Source organism: Pituophis catenifer, unplaced genomic scaffold (genome assembly GCF_029215685.1).
Source record: "Pituophis catenifer annectens isolate HBS135680 unplaced genomic scaffold, rPitCat1.0.hap2 SCAF_4, whole genome shotgun sequence".
NCBI lineage: Eukaryota > Metazoa > Chordata > Lepidosauria > Squamata > Colubridae > Pituophis > Pituophis catenifer.
This window is the reverse complement of record NW_027256884.1, coordinates 103807760-103825377: the sequence shown is the minus strand read 5'-3', so window position 1 is coordinate 103825377 and position 17618 is coordinate 103807760.

Here is a 17618-nt window from a genome sequence, read left to right as displayed (position 1 = left end):
TCAATAGCAGAAACATTTTCCTTCTCTTGGGAAGCTTTAAGAAAGTAAAGAGGTGTTTTCATTTTTCCTTTCTTCTTTATGGTCCATCAAGATAGTTAGGAATCATTGGTTTCCTGGAAAGATGGATGATAGGTAGGTAGGTAGGTAGGTAGGTAGGTACAGAGGTGGTATTCAGCTGGTGAGGACCAGTTCAGGCTAACTGGTAGCGGTGACTGCCCACCCGCCCAGATATAATGCTGTCCTATTTAGCCACGTTTTTGAGGCTGGGTGCACGTGCAGAAGGTGTGTGCACATGCAGCAAGCATGCAGAATGCCATGCACATGTGTGGAAGGCATGCGTGAGCGAAGTGAGAGTGTGTGTGCAGGGCATACCGGTGGGAACAATATGTGAAACCCACCCCTGGGTAGGTAGATGAGTGATAGGTAGGTAGCAGAGGTGGGTTTCAGCAGGTTCTGACCAGTTCTGGAGAACTGGTAGCGGAAATTTTGAGTAGTTTGGAGAACCGGTAGTAAAAATTCTGACTGGCCCTGCCCCCAGCTAGTCTCTGCCTCCCAAGTCCCACCTGATTGGGAGGAAATGGCAATTTTACAGTAACCTTCCCCTGGAGTGGGGAGGGAATGGAGATTTTACAGTATCCTTCTCCTGCCACAGCCACCAAGCCACAGCCACCAAGCCATGCCACACCCACCAAGCCATGCCATGCCACGCCCACCAAGCCACACCCACAGAACTGGTAGTAAAAATTTTTGAAACCAACCACTGGTAGGTAGGTAGGTAGATAGATAGGTTGGCAGGCAGACAGAAGACAGACAGACAGACAGACAGATATAGATGATTTATCTGTGATGTTTGTCTTTGTCTGCTTGCTTTTTATATACTCAAACCTGTTTTATTTTGCATATATTGTGTGCATCTATATGCCTATTCATGCTAGCAAACAACTCTGGGTGAAAACTTCCTATGGGATAAAAGAGATTTTTCCTTTCATTTCACCCACTGTGTTCAATTATCAGTCAGCTCCATAACATTTAACCACAAAATAAAATAACTTTTTCTGAACTCTGTAGTCTTCTTGCTCTGACAGGAAATTCAGCTTGTCATGCCTTAGACTTAGAGTGAGAATAACTTTATTGTCAATTTGAATGTACACTAATTGGCCTATCTTAAAATGAAATTTCATTGCATACAGCTCTCAAAGGGTCACCACCTCCAATGTACACTACACAAACATGAGAAAATAAATAAATAAACATATAAATAAATAAATACAAAATTATGCATATACCCACATATATTACATGACACAGAGAAACAACACAGTTGTTGATCGGATGTATACATGTACATGACAAGAAAAACTAATCATGTGAGTTTACCAGATGGATGGCATAGGGAACAAAGCTGTTACAGAATCTGGTATATGTATATACTGTACGCATATGTACAGCAGTTGTATCAAACTTGAACACCTATTCATCAGGAAAGGGAACAACCTTCCTTACTTGAACATTGTTTGTGGCCTCAAACCATCCAAAAAACATATTTAGCTTGTTTAGAGAATCCGTGTCACTCTTACATGTCAGGGAAGCTGCTTTATAGTCAGTAGTGACCCGAATACCTTGCCATATAAGCCTTGGGTTCATAGGATCTTAAAAAAAATTCTGTACTTTCTAACCATAGGCCCGCTTTGCTGTTTTTATGACCCATCTCAAATCAGCTCTTGCTATGCTAAGTGCTGCCACATCACCTGATTTGAAAGTGCTGTTTCTCACCTTCAGTATTGCACAGACCTCCTGTGACCCCCAAGGTTTCTCATTTGCTCACATGATAATAGTCTTAAGAACACTGACATCCGCCATACACTTTTGAATATAAGCAGACATAGTAGAAGCATTTCACATCAATATGTTGCAGTGGTGGGTTTTTACTGGTTTGCCTCAGTTTGGGCGAATCGGTAGTTCCGATGGTGAGCTGAGAGCAAACTGGTTTACTCTGACCGTCAGCTGGGACCTCCCGCCCTCCCCTGCGCTATACCTACCTATATTTGTTTGTTTTTAGCCCAGCTGATAGGCGCGGCAGAGAGGATTGCTGTGCCTCAGCTCTTCTGAAATGCAATGTGCTTGCGCAGAGTGCGCACGCAAAGTGAACCGGTTGTTATACTGGTTGAAACCCACCACTGGTATGTTGTATATGTATCCCAACTTCTCTGTTAATTACTAAAAACCAAAAGTTCAGAGGAGATCCCATTGATCTCCTCCTTTTGTATATATAAATTTATTGTTTTATCATAGAAAATAAAATGGTAAAACAAACATTGATTTCCTCCTAATAATGGTATATTTTGAAATTTCTCTGTAAAGTATTATGATGGTAATCACTAGAGGTGTTGATGGTAGATGATAGTCAACCCTCTTAGGTGTTGCTGTTATGAATATTGTAGGGAAATGGCTTAAACATCTTCACCTGAAGGACCCAGAGGGTCCAAATATCACATCCCCATTCAACTATGCATGTCTATGGATAGATTATCCTCAACTATTACTGATAGTTTAATAACCATTCAAAGTAGCAGCAGATGTTTAAAAAAGCTACTTAAGACTTATCCTCAAAGTTTTACATAGCACTTGCATTTACAACCAGTTACAGCATTTTGTGATTATGTCATCATTATTTGTGATTCTCCCCCCCATCTTCTGGCGGAAAATGAAGAAACCCCCCCCCATTGGATATGCTAGATTTCCTTATCAACCACATGATTTACTTAATGACCATGTGACTCTCTTTACAACTGCCATAAACATGGTCACAAAATCGAGTCCAGTCACATGGTCCCTCAAATTACAGTGGCAACAACAAACAACTGAAATTTTAGGCTCCATTGTGGTCATAAATTGAGGATTACTTGTAATTTGACTGATTTTTCCGAAAATGATATCACTACCTTGGAAACAGGAGCAGACCTAAAAGCTTTCTTCTGATCATTCGGCAGTCCTATTCAATTTTTCTTTCTTTTGCTATTGGCATTGCTTCTTCTTCTGAGTTGCTTTCTGTCTTCCTTTCTTTATCAAACTAATTTAGTTCACAAGTTCTTTGATACTAGCAATAGCAATAGCACTTATATATCACTTCATAGTTGCTTTACAGTCCTCTCTAAGTGGTTTACAGAGTCAGCATATTGACCCAAACAATCTGGGTCCTCATTTACCAACCTCAGAAGGATGGAAGGATGGGTTAACCTTGAGCTGTTCAGAATCAAACTCCTGGAGTGAGCAGTGACTTAGCCTGCAGTTCTGCATTCTAACTACTGTGCCACCATGACTCTTGTCTAGGCCAGGAGTGTTAAACTCACATCATCATGATGGTGTCACATGATGTATTGGGGCTTTTTTTTACCTTTGCTAAACCGGTCATGGGTGTGGCCAATGCATGATGCATCTGGCTCGCAGGCTGGGAGTTGACAGCCCTGGTCTAGGTCCTTCCTGAGACAGGAAGCTGTTAAAGCAATACAGAAGTCAGGACAAAGAAGGCAGCAAAGTTGGTTATCAAAGAGTGTGTGAACACATCAGAACACAATAGTGCTTCTTGGAACTGCTGTCACAACACAGTTCTTTCAGCAGTTCCAAGAAAGTTCCACATCCATTTCCATTATTCAGGTGACCCTGAGGGCACAGATAATCCTCCAAGTGGCCTCAATGACTTTCAGAGAGAGTGCTGACAACCAGAAGACTGCAAGGAATATAAATCCTCACATTCTCCAGTATTCTGTCAGAACTGAAGAAGCTTCTTAGATGAGAAGCAAAATGTCTTCAAGGAAAAAATAAGAAAGTCCACTTGCCTCTTGAAAAAGTACCTTTGTGATCTGCTGTGTTCACACAATCTTGGGTATTTGATAATCTATTTTGCTGCTTTCTTTATCCTGACTTCTGGCTTGCTTTAACACTGCTTCCTCTCTCAATCTTTATAACTTTAGTCTTGGCTAAGTCTTGATCCCACAACTAGTTTTTGGCTCCAGATCATTATAATTTATTGCCCAGAATATTTTATATCCATGTAAGAAGAAATTGTGAAGGTGATGATGGTACTCTATATTTCAGTTCAGTTTTGCTTGCTGTACTTTGTGTTTTACATAATTTTGTATTTTTTCCTTCCTAAATGTGTTCCATTCATCATGGTATTTTACAACCCTTGGACTGAATGTTACAGAAAATTAAGAAATGGAATTTATGAAGTGCTGAGTCTCCACTAAAATCTGATATATTAGCTAGGAGACTCTGATTTGCAGTCCATTTCCCAGTAGAGGAGAAGATATCTAAATTTTATACACTGCTCTCACAATTAGTGCTAATGATCTCATCCATTGTCTGTTTTAACAAAAATGATAGTGAGTTCTGATTCATTCCTACATAAAATCCCCAAAGAGCCATATGATATGGATTGACAATGCCTACATATGTAAATCAACACAACACACACACACATTGTATCAATCTTTTAACTGTTTACCATAGCAGATATTAAACTTTTTTTGGAAATTTTAATGGGAGAAATAGGGAAAAGATGTGGAAAAAGATATAGAACTCAAACTTTAAATTCAAGAAATTCCAGGGAAAGATGCTGCTAATTTTTGATGTTCTCCTGATATTTTGACCTAAGAAATAAAATATATCTGGAAGATGCCAGATTCTTATTTCTGATATAGAACATCTTGGTAGCCCAAAATCATCTGACTTGGGTAGATTACTTGAAATATGCTCATATAGATCTTCTTCTTAAGTAGCCTAAGTAAATGCCAGACATCCTATGTCTAAATCATAGAAACTGTTACTTTTGCAAGATTTGATGTTTATGGAATTTGAAATACATGTTTATTATATTAAAAAAACATAACACATGATTAGGAAATAAGATTAAAAAATAACTATTATTACATGAAATGAATAAGATGAAATACATGAAATAAGATTAAAAAATAACTATTATTACATGAGCTATAAGATATTGCCATCTTGGTTGAAATTGTATATTTATCTTACAGGTTAATAGAATTCAGACTTGTAATCAAATAATGATCTCAGTTCCTGTGGGACTAATCAAACCCATGTTGAATAAATTGACTGGCTTTCTTTCCTTGGCTTTATCAGAGCTATAAGTTTGTATCAAGAGAAAATTTAGTAGGGCAGTGCAATGATCTGGATTTAATTCAAAATGTAATTCAGAGTGCATGTGTCCACAGATGTAAGAGCTGCCAAGAATACCTTAAACCAAACACTTCTTTTCCTGAGATGACACTGCACAATTTTAGTGAGTCGTCACCATTCTTCCTGACCTCAATTTTTCTTGTGTTACTAGTGAATGTATGCACTCACTCTCTCTCTCTCTCTCACACACACACACACAAGGAAGGCTAAAAATCAAATGTGGATGGCATTGTTTACAAAGAAAAAAGAGGAGATGAAGGCAAACAGAAATTATCTGCACGATTCAAAAATAGAAGCTAATAAGTAACAACTAATTTGCTAGAAGGTTAAATGAACAAGGGAAGAGGATTAAGCAAAAAGAATTACTGCACCTAAAATTATCATGTAACATAATGAAATACCAGACTAGCTTGTGAAAGGGAGCAAGGAAAGAAATAGGAACAGAAAAGAGAAATGGCAAACTGAAAAACAAACTAAAATGGGAATAAAAATGATCATTATCATTGGGTTGTTAATAACTGCTGCTAAATACAAGCACATAAAAAGAAATCTTGAAAAACATTAATCTGTAACTGTACAGACAATAATTTACATTATATCTGCCCTCCATGCTATTGTCATTTGCTACAAATCTTTTAGTCCTCAACTTGTCCTGGCTATTGTGAGTAGAGAGGAAAGAAATGATCACCTGATTAGAAATCCCTTACATTATGGGAAATTTCCATCATTCTTTAAAAAGGTTCTGATACAACCCATTTCTGAAGAAAATGTCTCTGGAGCTAGAGGATTGAACTTTGCCATCTTCAAACTTCCTTTTTAGGGAAAATTTTTGAGGCAACAATTTTTGTAGCCCTCTAGATAAAAGAGATTTATGCATCCTTGCTTGCAAACATTTATATGAAACTTCTGAACACATTGGTTCAGGATACAGCATCATCAATATGTTGATAATACACATGTTTATTGATAATACCCAACTTCTGCTATCCCAGTGTTTGGAGGCAGGAGAAGTCTTGCGCACAGTCACTCACGCCCCCATCACTTCCCGTCTGGACTACTGTAACACTCTCTACATGGGGCTCCCCTTGAAGAGCACTCGGAGGCTCCAGCTGGTCCAGAATGTGGCTGCGCGGGTGATTATGGGGGCGACTTGGTGTTCCCATGTAACACTGTTCCTGTGCAAGCTGCACTGGCTCCCAGTGGTCTTCTGGGTGCGATTCAAGGCGTTGGTTGCCACTTTTAAAGCGCTCCATGGCATAGGAGCTGGATATTTACAAGACCGCCTTCTGCCTCCGATAGCTTGCCACCGACCAGTACACTCCCACAGAGAGGGTCTCCTCAGGGTGCCATCGGTTAGACAGTGTTGACTGGCGACCCCCCAGGGGGAGAGCCTTCTCTGTGGGAGCACCTGCCCTCTGGAACGAGCTGCCCCTGGAGATTCGTCGGATTTCCGACCTCTGTACCTTCCGCCACGCCCTTAAAACACTATTATTCCATCAAGCAGGGCTGGCCTAAAATATTATTTTAATGGGTTATTGTGTTTTAGATGATTGGCCAAACTATCTAATAATTTTAAATTGTTTTTAACTTTTATATTGTTGGTTTTTATCTTGGCTGTACACTGCCCTGAGTCCCTTTGGGAGAAGGGCGGTATAAAAATTTGATAAATAAATAAATAAATAAATAAATAAATAAATAAATAAATAAATAAATAAATAAATAAATAAAATAGATGGGATAGAATAGGTTGAAACTAAACTCAGGTAAGACAGAATTATTGCTTGTACATTGAGGTTCTCGGTTAATGCCTGTTTTGTCTGTAGATGGGTAGGCAGTATCCAGGAAATAACAGTTTCATCATTTGGAGGTCCTTATAAACAAATGTTTCTCCTGCTAAAACAGTGAGTAGAAGCCATAGCTAGAGGTGCTAGCTGTGGCTGGTGCACCAGCTGTAATCCTACCTGGAGCAGGAAGACCTGGCTGGACTAATTTATGCTTTTAGCACATATGGCTAGAGTACTGCGTGGTGATTTCTTTAAAGACTATACGGAAACTAAAACTGCTCCAAAATTTAGTGATCTATATACTTGTGGTGATCCCAGTAATAAGAACATATAATATGGATTTTATGGACTCTGTACAATTTAGGTTGCTGATGTTGATTACAAAGCTGAATATGGAGCAGGACTTCCTGCTCCAACCAGAATTAGCCCAACCTATTAGATTTTATAGCAGTGGTTTCTAATAGTCTCAGATTTCTGGAAGGGGAGTAAATCAAGTTTAGGAGATGTTGCTTTTCTGTAGTAGCACAATTGCTTTCAAATTTTTAGTCTCAGCCCTTCCACCTGACTTTCAAAAAATTACTGAAATTCAAATTATTTCAGAGGTATATTTGTTTACTTACAGCATTGTATTATTTTTATTTATTTTTCTTGTTATGCGTGCTAGTGTTTTTACTAAGGATGTTTTGTTATTGCATTGTAGATTTCGTATGCCACTGTGAGTCACTGTGTGTCACTACTTTGTCTCATTTTTAATGTATTCAATTATCAAACTATCTAAAGTAGCAGAGAGCTTCATATAGTAATTGAGTTGAAATCAAGTCAGATTTAGAGGGACCAGGTTTGTAGTCCTAGATCTTTATAGATATTTCATGTTTTTCTGTGCACTTTCTGGTCAGATCTGGTAGCCCTAGTCAAATTGTATCTGCCTTAAGTTTTTTAAAAAAGAAAGCTAATGTGATGCACTGCTTAAGTATTTAAATAAGAGAAATCCAGTTCAAATTTACTGTTAGCCATAGAAATGGGTGATTTTAACCCTGTGAGTGGTATTTTCAGACCAACCAAACTCACAGGATTTTTGAGGGAATGAATTGTAGAAAAGAGTGTTATATGCTATTTTGAGCTTCTTGAATTGGGATACAAATTTAACAAGTAGAGGTAAGTACTATAAAAACACATTCTCCCTTATTTTTTATAGAGAGATCCATGCTATTTTCTTAATTAAATACTGGAACTGTTGTGCCATTCATTTCAGAATTTTCCCACAACCTCCTAGGAATTCTACAACTCTGGCATTTCCTACCAAAGTATTAAGGACCCAATCTTGCTTAGTTTTTGAATACCCCAAATGCACTAGGTCAGTGATGGTGAACCTTTTCGGCACTAAGTGCATCTGGGCCGCAACCAGGGCGCATGCACATGCGCATGCCTGAACATGAACTTCCAGTTTCAGCTACTAAAATTCCAGTTTCAGCCAGCTACTCTTCCAGATTTCTGGTGCGCATGCACACGTGACGATCAGCTAGCCGGTGTGCATGCTCAGGCAGGAAGACCAGCTCTTCCGGTTACTGGCACTGCTGCATGCAAAAAGGCCAACTGATCACGCACGCTCATGCACACCAGAAACCCGGAAGAAAAACGGGTGATGCCAAGCTTGCCAGGTGACATGGCTTCGCATGCCACTTCAGACACACGTCCCATAGGTTCGCCATCATGGCACTAGCAGTGGTGGGTTGCCCCCAGTTCGGACCGGTTTGCAAGAACTGGTAGTAAATCCGGCAGGAGGCCTAACCCACCACCCCAGATGTCATCATCGGCGATCTGTGCATGTGCAAAAGCTTCTGCGTATGTGCAGAAGTAAGGCACGCATGCAAGTGAAGTGGGCGCATGTGCGTGATGCCATTGCAAACCAGTAAGTAAAAGTAAATAGAACCCACCCCTGGGCACTAGGTACTTCTGCCTACTGTGAGACTAAGTTATAAGATCATTGCAACTCACTCCGTTCCACTGTGGATTCCCAGTTCATGCCAGTACAAGAATAACTGTAATTATTGTAATGAATTTTCTTTTCTAGAACAAAACCAAGCTCTTCAGTAGACAACTGAATTTGGTATTCATTCAATTTTATGAATCATTGCTGTATATTTCATAGAAAGTGTACCATGTACAGTAGATTGATCAAGGTTTTCTTGTAAGAACAAAACGAAATAAAATATAAATCAGCTTTCTCCAATCTGGCATTTCTGGAGATGTTGAATTACAATTCCTATCATTCATATTTTTTGTTGACTGCCATTCTATGGTCATAATAATACAAAGATATGTGTATACCAAAACACTGTGAAAATTGCATGTTTTAAACATAGGCCTCAGCTAGAATTGTTTATGGAATGTGTCAACCTTCCTATCCTAGTGCTGTCAAGATGTATTGGGCTACAATTCTCATCATCTCTGACTAGCTTCTGAAATTTAGGTATTTCATAGATGTAATTGAATATGATTCAAACATGCCCCAGAAGGAGTCCCATTGGTGAAACAGTTTCCTCATACAAGTGTTTTTCAAGCTGCGTAACATGATAGCAATAATGTAACATATATATATATATATATATATATATATATATATATATATATATATATATATATATATATATATATATATAGTAATAAATACTGTACATTCATTACACATGCAGAATAGTTCTGGTTATATAAATCAAAATGCTTTCATTTGGTCTACTAGGTGTGTTTAAGCCAGAGGCCACAGTTAACGGGAATTGTAGGAGTTGTTCAGGAATTGTTTGACTCATGTTCTTTCATTGTAAAGTTTTTAGTCTTTAGCATGGTTTGCAGAATAAAAGTTTCAATTCATTGTGAAATGTAGGTAGAGGTAAATCGGTGACACTGAAATTCAAATCCTTTTCTTTTCAGGTAGCATTGATTTCTCTGATGTGTGTTCAGTAGACATAATTCAGGGTTTCTGATCGCACATTTAAACTGTAAAACCTTCTCAGAAGAAGCCTCTCTGCAGATGAATGTGAAAATAACAGTTTCCGGGTATTTTTATTACAGCTTTTATGGCAAGGGTGATGTTTTCCTCTTCTTTGTGCTATCTTAAGAAAAAAAATGATGATTTTCAACTCAGGCATGAAGTTTCTTTGGAGTACATGATGTCTTTTATGCATTTCAGTCAAGTCTTCACAATAGAGGCACATGGCTCATGAGGGAATCATCATTCTTTCAAGCATGTGGACATATTTTTCTCCCCAACCCGATTAAGGAAAATCAATGTTTTCTTTATAGCATTTAAAAAACAGCATCAACAACCCGTCTTTGCTTTTCAATATACCTTCAATCTCCTAACATTCCTCTTTTAAATAAAGGGGTTTATTGTCTTCAATCTCTTTTTCTTTCTCTCCACTCCTTTGCCACATATTTGTGCTGAAATGTCTTATATTGTAGTTAATTAATACAAAAGAGTACCGCCAAGCTTTACTCTGCCTCAACCACTATTTCTCATCCATATACATCAAATGCATTATACACCATATATAGAAAATGTATAGAATGTATAGAAAGTAAGAAGAAAGCAGAGGAATAAAGATTGGTGGTTTTTTTTTTTTTTTTGTATTTTTGTATCAGCTACATACAGCTTTATAACAAGAAAAAGAAATAGAAAATAGTTTAGAGAGTCTTCTTCACTGTCTATAAAATGAATGAAGGAATAAAGAATTTACATTCTCAAAGTTAACAAAACAGACTAAGAGCAGAGTATGCAAAATATACTTCAGTGCAGGATGGGGAACTGCTCTAAAGAGATAAGCTTTATCTTTTGGTTCTGAAAGCTGTAGCTTATTTAACATTTTAGTTTGTTCCTCACCCAGCATATTTTAGAAAATGTTCTCCCCACATCTCCATCAAACATACCAGATGACATTTTGTCATAGTTTTTGACTGCAGAAATGTCTCAGAAAATAGTAGCTTCTGCCTTTGGTTGGGTTTCTGTTTTTCACATTTCCTCTCTCACTTTGGCGGGATTGGAAAAGAGTAGGAAAGGTGAGCTTGTTGTGTACAAAGATGGGTGAAAGCAGACAGAATATTGACTGTTGCAAGCTGAGATAAAAATTCAAAAAGAGGTGAACTCTGACTTGTAATGGCTGGGAAATTTCAAATTCTCCCATACAAAAAAACAATGTTCAAACTACTCTCCCCTGCACCCCTGATAGCACTTCTATTTGAAGGCTTGCAAATAGGGCAAACACAGACCTGCTTGTGGTGTGCATTTATCTCATGTTTTTTGGGGGTGCTTTTCCTTTTCCTGTGGCACTCCTCCATGGCAGAAGCACTTTTCTTATCAACATTATGGAATTTGTAATCTCAGTTCATTTTTTAGGTGAAAAAAATGTTGCATATGTGGATTGAAAGCTTTAGGCACACCAGTATGGAAAATTCCATATAGTGAAATGTTTAATTGTATAGTGAATGAAATCAAATGAAAAACAAAGCATAACTCAAAAGTATTACTCAGCTCACCTCTTAAATAATACTTAAAATATTCAAGTATTAAGAAGCCTTCTTAATTCTATGCAACTCATATAGTTGGCTTAGACACTAGGGAATAATTAATGGAGTTAAAATTGAATGCAGAACAGTAGGAGTTTGCCAGGAGTAACCAATGAAGTTAAAATCTTGTCACAAGAGTAGCTAGAGACTGTAAATGATCAGGGAGAATAGGAACCCTCAGAGATACAGAAAATAAATAGAGATTAAAGTAAGCTGCTGTTAGGAGAGAGAAGACATGAGGTATTTTCAGAAATGTCATCAGTGGACCTTTTCTGTTGTTGCTCCCCCTCCTTTTTCTTCAGTAGTTTCCCCTAGAGATCAGATTGTCCACCTACGTTTTTGGGTCTAGAAATCCATCAAATCCTGGTTGTTTCAGCTGCCCTTTGGAGCCTGCAGGATGGAGTGGATTCATCTTAAGGTAGAATGCTCCTTGCTGAAGTCATTTTCTTGATGGTAAGGTTCATTTCTTCCCTTTTTATTGGAATATGATTGTATTGCATATCACATGTATAACTGGGAAGCCCTTTGTATCTGTGGAACAAGAAGGAGATAAATGTGAATAAAGCAAAAAGCAAAAAGAAAGCACAAGCTTTTCTCACTGCAGGGTTTTGCTCAGTGGGGGGTTTCTCTCTGCAGCAAAAAAAGGAAAAAGAGACCCTGACATATTCATGGGTAAAGAAAGCGCCTGTTGAATCAGCTGCATGATCATGGTTAGAAAAATCTGAGACTGGAGACTGGGACTGGATCTAATGGGCCCAGATGCAGAATAGTTCACCACAATGAAAAAAAGATGTAGAGAATCTAGAAAGAGTCCAGAGAAGAGCAACAAAGATGATTAGGGAACTGGAGGCTAAAACAGATAAAGAACGGTTGCTGGAACTGGGTATGTCTGATTTGATGATACCAGTGTTCTGATATCTCAGGGGTTGCCACAAAGAAGAGGGAGTCAAGCTATCTTCCAAAGCACCTGAGGGCAGGACAAGAAGCAATGGATGGAAACTAATCAAGGAGAGAAGCAACCTAAAACTAAGAAGAAATTTCCTGACAGTTAGAACAATTAACCAGTGGAACAACTTGCATCCAGAAGTTGTGAATTCTCCAACACTGGAAGTTTTTAAGAAGAGCTTGGACAACCATTTCTCTGAAATGGTACAAGGTTTCCTGCCTGAGCAGGGGATTGGACTAGAAGACCTCCAAGGTCCCTTCCAACTCTGCTACTCTACTCTACTCTACTCTACTCTACTCTACTCTACTCTACTCTACTCTACTCTACTCTACTCTACTCTACTCTACTCTATTCCCCATAATGCAGGATTGAGCAAGGAGAATAGAATCTGAGAATGAGAAAACTTCTACAAGAAATGTCTCCAAAATCAGCTTCTGATTTGGAAAGAGTTGGTTTGGTAAAATTTCCTGGGGTTTTAAAATCTGTGATTTGCACAGGTGCAGTGTGCGCATGGTCTGGCATCTGAATCAACAATGTGTCAGCGGTCCCTACCTCAGCTGAAGCTTCTAGATCAAGTGCAGGATTAGGCCAATAGAGACTTCATTGCAGTAATTTGATTGATGGTTGGGTGGCGGGATGTAAGAAGAGGAATCACCAGTGAAATGGTTCTACTCTTTTTTATTTGAGTGTGCCATCCAAAGCAAAATAAACAAGTCAATGATTATCTTTAAAACAAGCACCTTGGATTATGCTTGGCCACAGATTTTTGTTGTTGTTGTTGCTTTGATCGAACATGCAGAGAGGTTTTATGCAAGTTTTTGAACAAAATATGTCCTTGTAGGCCAGATTACTTATATTTGTGGAAAGAGCTGAAGATCCATCTCTGTATTTACCCTCAATGGATATGTTAGGTAGTAGTTAAAGCCAGTGGGAGGAAAGATAATAGAATGGTACAACTACTAATATGCATAAAATATGCATAATGTCTGATAACCTTTTTCTTATTCTAGAAACAGTGATTCATCTTTATCCTTGAATTGTTCCTTCCACATAATTTCTGGATTTATCTATTCAAATTTCACATTTTGCTGCTACAGTATGTCAGCAAAGAAATTGTAGGTGGATAGAGAGACAGGACAACCTTCACATCTGTGTTTCTTTTTGTTGTTCTTTTTCCACCAAAACAATATATATATATATATTGATATTGTTTATGCTTGTTACCTAGTTACCTAGAAACAAAGCCAACAAAAGATTGTTCAAAGACATATAAATCTGATTTTATATATAAAAATATTTTCTTTCTTCTATATTAATTTCCCCCATTTTTTTCTTTTGTTTCCTTAAGAGGCACTTTAGAAAGGTAAGTATTTTTCTGTCACATCACACAGAAAACTGTCACAAAATCTATTAATGGGATTTGTCCTAGGACTGAGGAAATTATCCCTTATTTCTGTAGCTCATTCTGTTCTAGGTAGAGATATCTGAGTTGGTTTTATATAAATTTGTATCACCCTGCTAACATTATGAACAGAACTGAATTATTCTTCAGCTTTCATAACTCTTAAATGTTCCAGTGCAAATTTCATTTTTTTAAAAAATTAAAACATATCTAAAATATTTTAGAAAAGATTTACATGTAACACAGTGTTATTTTAAATAGAGCAATCAAATATATTCTGGTTCAACTTTTTAAAAAATACTAGTAATATAAATGATTAAATGAGTACCATATAATATTTACTGAATTAAATATTATAATTTTAAAATTTTGACATTTTTCCTAATCTTTTTACTGAGAAGCCAAACCTTTATTGCACATTGATTTAAAAAAAATAATCTGAAGTTTGCTTATTTGACTTATTTTGCATCAAATGTGCTAATGTAATTCTACAGCTTAGGCAAAATGAAAGATTTTGCCTAAGCTTTAGAATCACTGTAGCAAATTCTGCCATACTGGTATAAGTTTCATTACAGAATAATTACAAATATGAGTCCTTGTTAGATTTAATTTACAGGTGGATGTTAAGTCTTTACATATAATGAAATCCAATTCTGTTTTCCCCGACACATATTTTTTTGGAATTTCACTGTCAACAGTATTTCATGAAGTATAGATTGACTGGTTATTCTTCTAAGGAGTTTGTAATCTAAGATTCACACAAGAAAATATCACAAGAATAAAGGAATAAAGAAAAAAACTAAATCAGGAAAGAACCATGGGCTTTGTCTCTTGCTAGGAACATCTTCTGTGAAATAAAATCTCCCAGTGTCCTGAGGAAATTTATTTGACACTGGGGTCCCAATGACTGATCATAGCTATTTTCTCTCACTCTTTTGTGTTATTCCTGTTCCTATTTATCTTTCTCCATCTGGCCAGCTTTCCTCCAATCCTACGCACATGCAAACACATCCACACACCAAACCTTTATCCATGAAAAGAGAAATGTCATATTGACATCAGGAATGTGTGGGAATACACATTTTGAAGTCCACAACATATTGGGCTGTCATGCAACCCACAGATAGCTTTAAAGGGAGCTAGTCCACCATCTGTAGGCAGTTCAACTCTCCACTCATCTCTATAGCCATCTGTTAACTACTCAGTTTACCTGCTCTACAAAATAAAGAGATGGATTCCCAGAAATTCCATGAAGCAGAACCTCCACTGAGCCTGGGGATTAATGCACTCTTAGCCAAAACAAAAAAAAAACAGCAATCCTTTTGACTAGAGCACTTCTCAGCTTTTATTTATCAAATGTTTAGGTATAGCATATGTACAAAGTATAGTACAGTAGAACAAACCGCATTTTACTTTTCCAAGGCTTAGGATTCAAAAGTACTTTATTAAAAAAAAAACCAAAAAAAAAAAACCTTATTTCCTAAATTAAAAGATATGCACTACTGGATTCAAGCCCTAAATCACAATACAACATTATTTCTCTTAAGCATGACTAAACTTATTGAAATAAACGGATTTATTCATTGTCTTCAGTAGCGTCATTCAGTATTTGCTGCATTTACACTCACTTAGCTTCGAATCTGCAATTACAGTTATATCTTTTAAGTTGATGTTCTAATTCTCATTTTCTCCCAACTATGATTCTCTTGTGTTGGCGTGACGAGGTAAAGAGCTCAAATGCAGATTTGTCAATGTGCCAACATTAGTAGTTTGGAAATCAATTGAAACTGGTCACCATGTGGAGTACTGAAACATGGAGGAATATTAGACTTTTAAAATGATGTTTGATTTTATGTAATTTATTATGAGCTGCCCAGAGTTTTGGTTCTAAGATAGATAGCCATACAATTTTTTTTTAAAACAAAATATTAATCCTTCTTCTTAACTTATAAACAGGGAGAAAGGATGTCTTCAGACAAGGGTCTACCTTGCCGGGATGAGAACTATAGTGTATAGCAGCTACACTAGTACTGTGTAATTATAGTGCCCATATTCTCAGCTCATGATTTGAACAAACAATATATGGTTAATTTATTTATTTATTTATTTATTTATTTATTTATTGCGATTTATATGCCGCCTTTCTCCCTAGGGACTCAAGGCGGCTTACAAAATGACAACTTCAATACAAATCACAATACAATACCAAATTAAAATCAGTAACCCAATTAAAAACGATTTAAAATTATACCAGTGTACCCCCAAACGGATCAGTTTAATTGGCGGAAGAGCCACGTCTTCAGCTCGCGACGGAAGGAAAGAAGGTCGGGGGCTGTCCTGAGCTCAGTGGGCAATCCATTCCAGAGGGTCGGGGCTCCCACAGAGAACGCCCTCCCCCTGGGGGTCATCAGCTGACATTGTTTGGCCGACGGCACCCTGAGGAGGCCGACTCTGTGAGAGCGCACAGGACGATGGGAGAACGGCTGGAGATGGTCCTGCAAGTACCCCGGGCCTAAGCCATGGTTGTGAGCTCAACTCACAAACATGTACAGTAAACTCACCAGTATGAATAGTGTCTTGATATCCAGACAGATATTAAAAGAAGCAAGTATTATGGATTAAACTGGAATATACTGTATTTTAAACTGGATTCATAAATTAGAAGGAAGATTGGGAAGCTGCTGGTGGCTCAGCAGACTGATAGCATTGTGATTATCACCAGCTGTCTGCAATGACTATAAATTCGAATCTCACCAGGCTCAAGGTTGACTCAACCTTCCATCCTTTCTAAGGTAGGTAAATTGAGGACCCAGTTTGTGGGGGCAATAAGATGACTTTGTATAAATATACAAAAGTATGAAGGCTATTGCTTAATGCATTGTAAGCCGCCCTGAGTCCCCAGAGAGGGGCGGCATATAAATCAAATTAAAAAAAAATATCATGAAAATCTGCTGAGCAACTGAGAAATTGCTAACTTATATTAAAAAATTAAATACTTCTTTTTTGAACACTTGTTGGACAACTGAAGGCAAATTAAAATGATCCTGTAATATTTTATTTAAATCTTTTTATTCTTTAAACTGAAAAACTGTTTTCACCCACAGTAGTAGGCGGCTCCCTCTGCACATCCAGACAGCTATATTTTCTCTTTCTGAAATGCCTGGTGAGCAATATGCCAATTTTCATTAGAGTGGATATTTGAGGAAAGGGTCTGTCCCACCTCTAACTTGTGCACATTTAGAGCATCTGGTAATGCGTCTGTTTTTCTCTTCTTCCCTAATCCAAGATGTTTTTTTTAAAATTTTTTGGAGTGCTATGATAAAGTAGGAACTTGGTTTTTTTTTTTTCCCCTTAGGGAAAGTTGTAAAAGCTTGGCAGTTTCACTGTCTTTATAATCTGAGGTCATTGCCCATCCACAAATATCCAAATATCCTTCTGATTTCAGCTTTATTAAAGACTCAGTCTTGTAAAAAAAAATCTGATACTCATAGTTCCTGGCACTGCTGACTCTACCATGAAGTAGGATGAGCAGCCTTTTTATTTATTTATTTACTTACTGAAGGTCAACTCAAGTTGCAACTCTGTACAGCACACATAGGATTAAACTCTAACTCTAACCCCAAGCAGCTACTTCTACAACAAAAGTGAATAATAAAATGGTACCCAAGGACAAATCCAACACCATAACAAAACAGACTCACACTTTCAAGCAAAGCAGATAACAAGA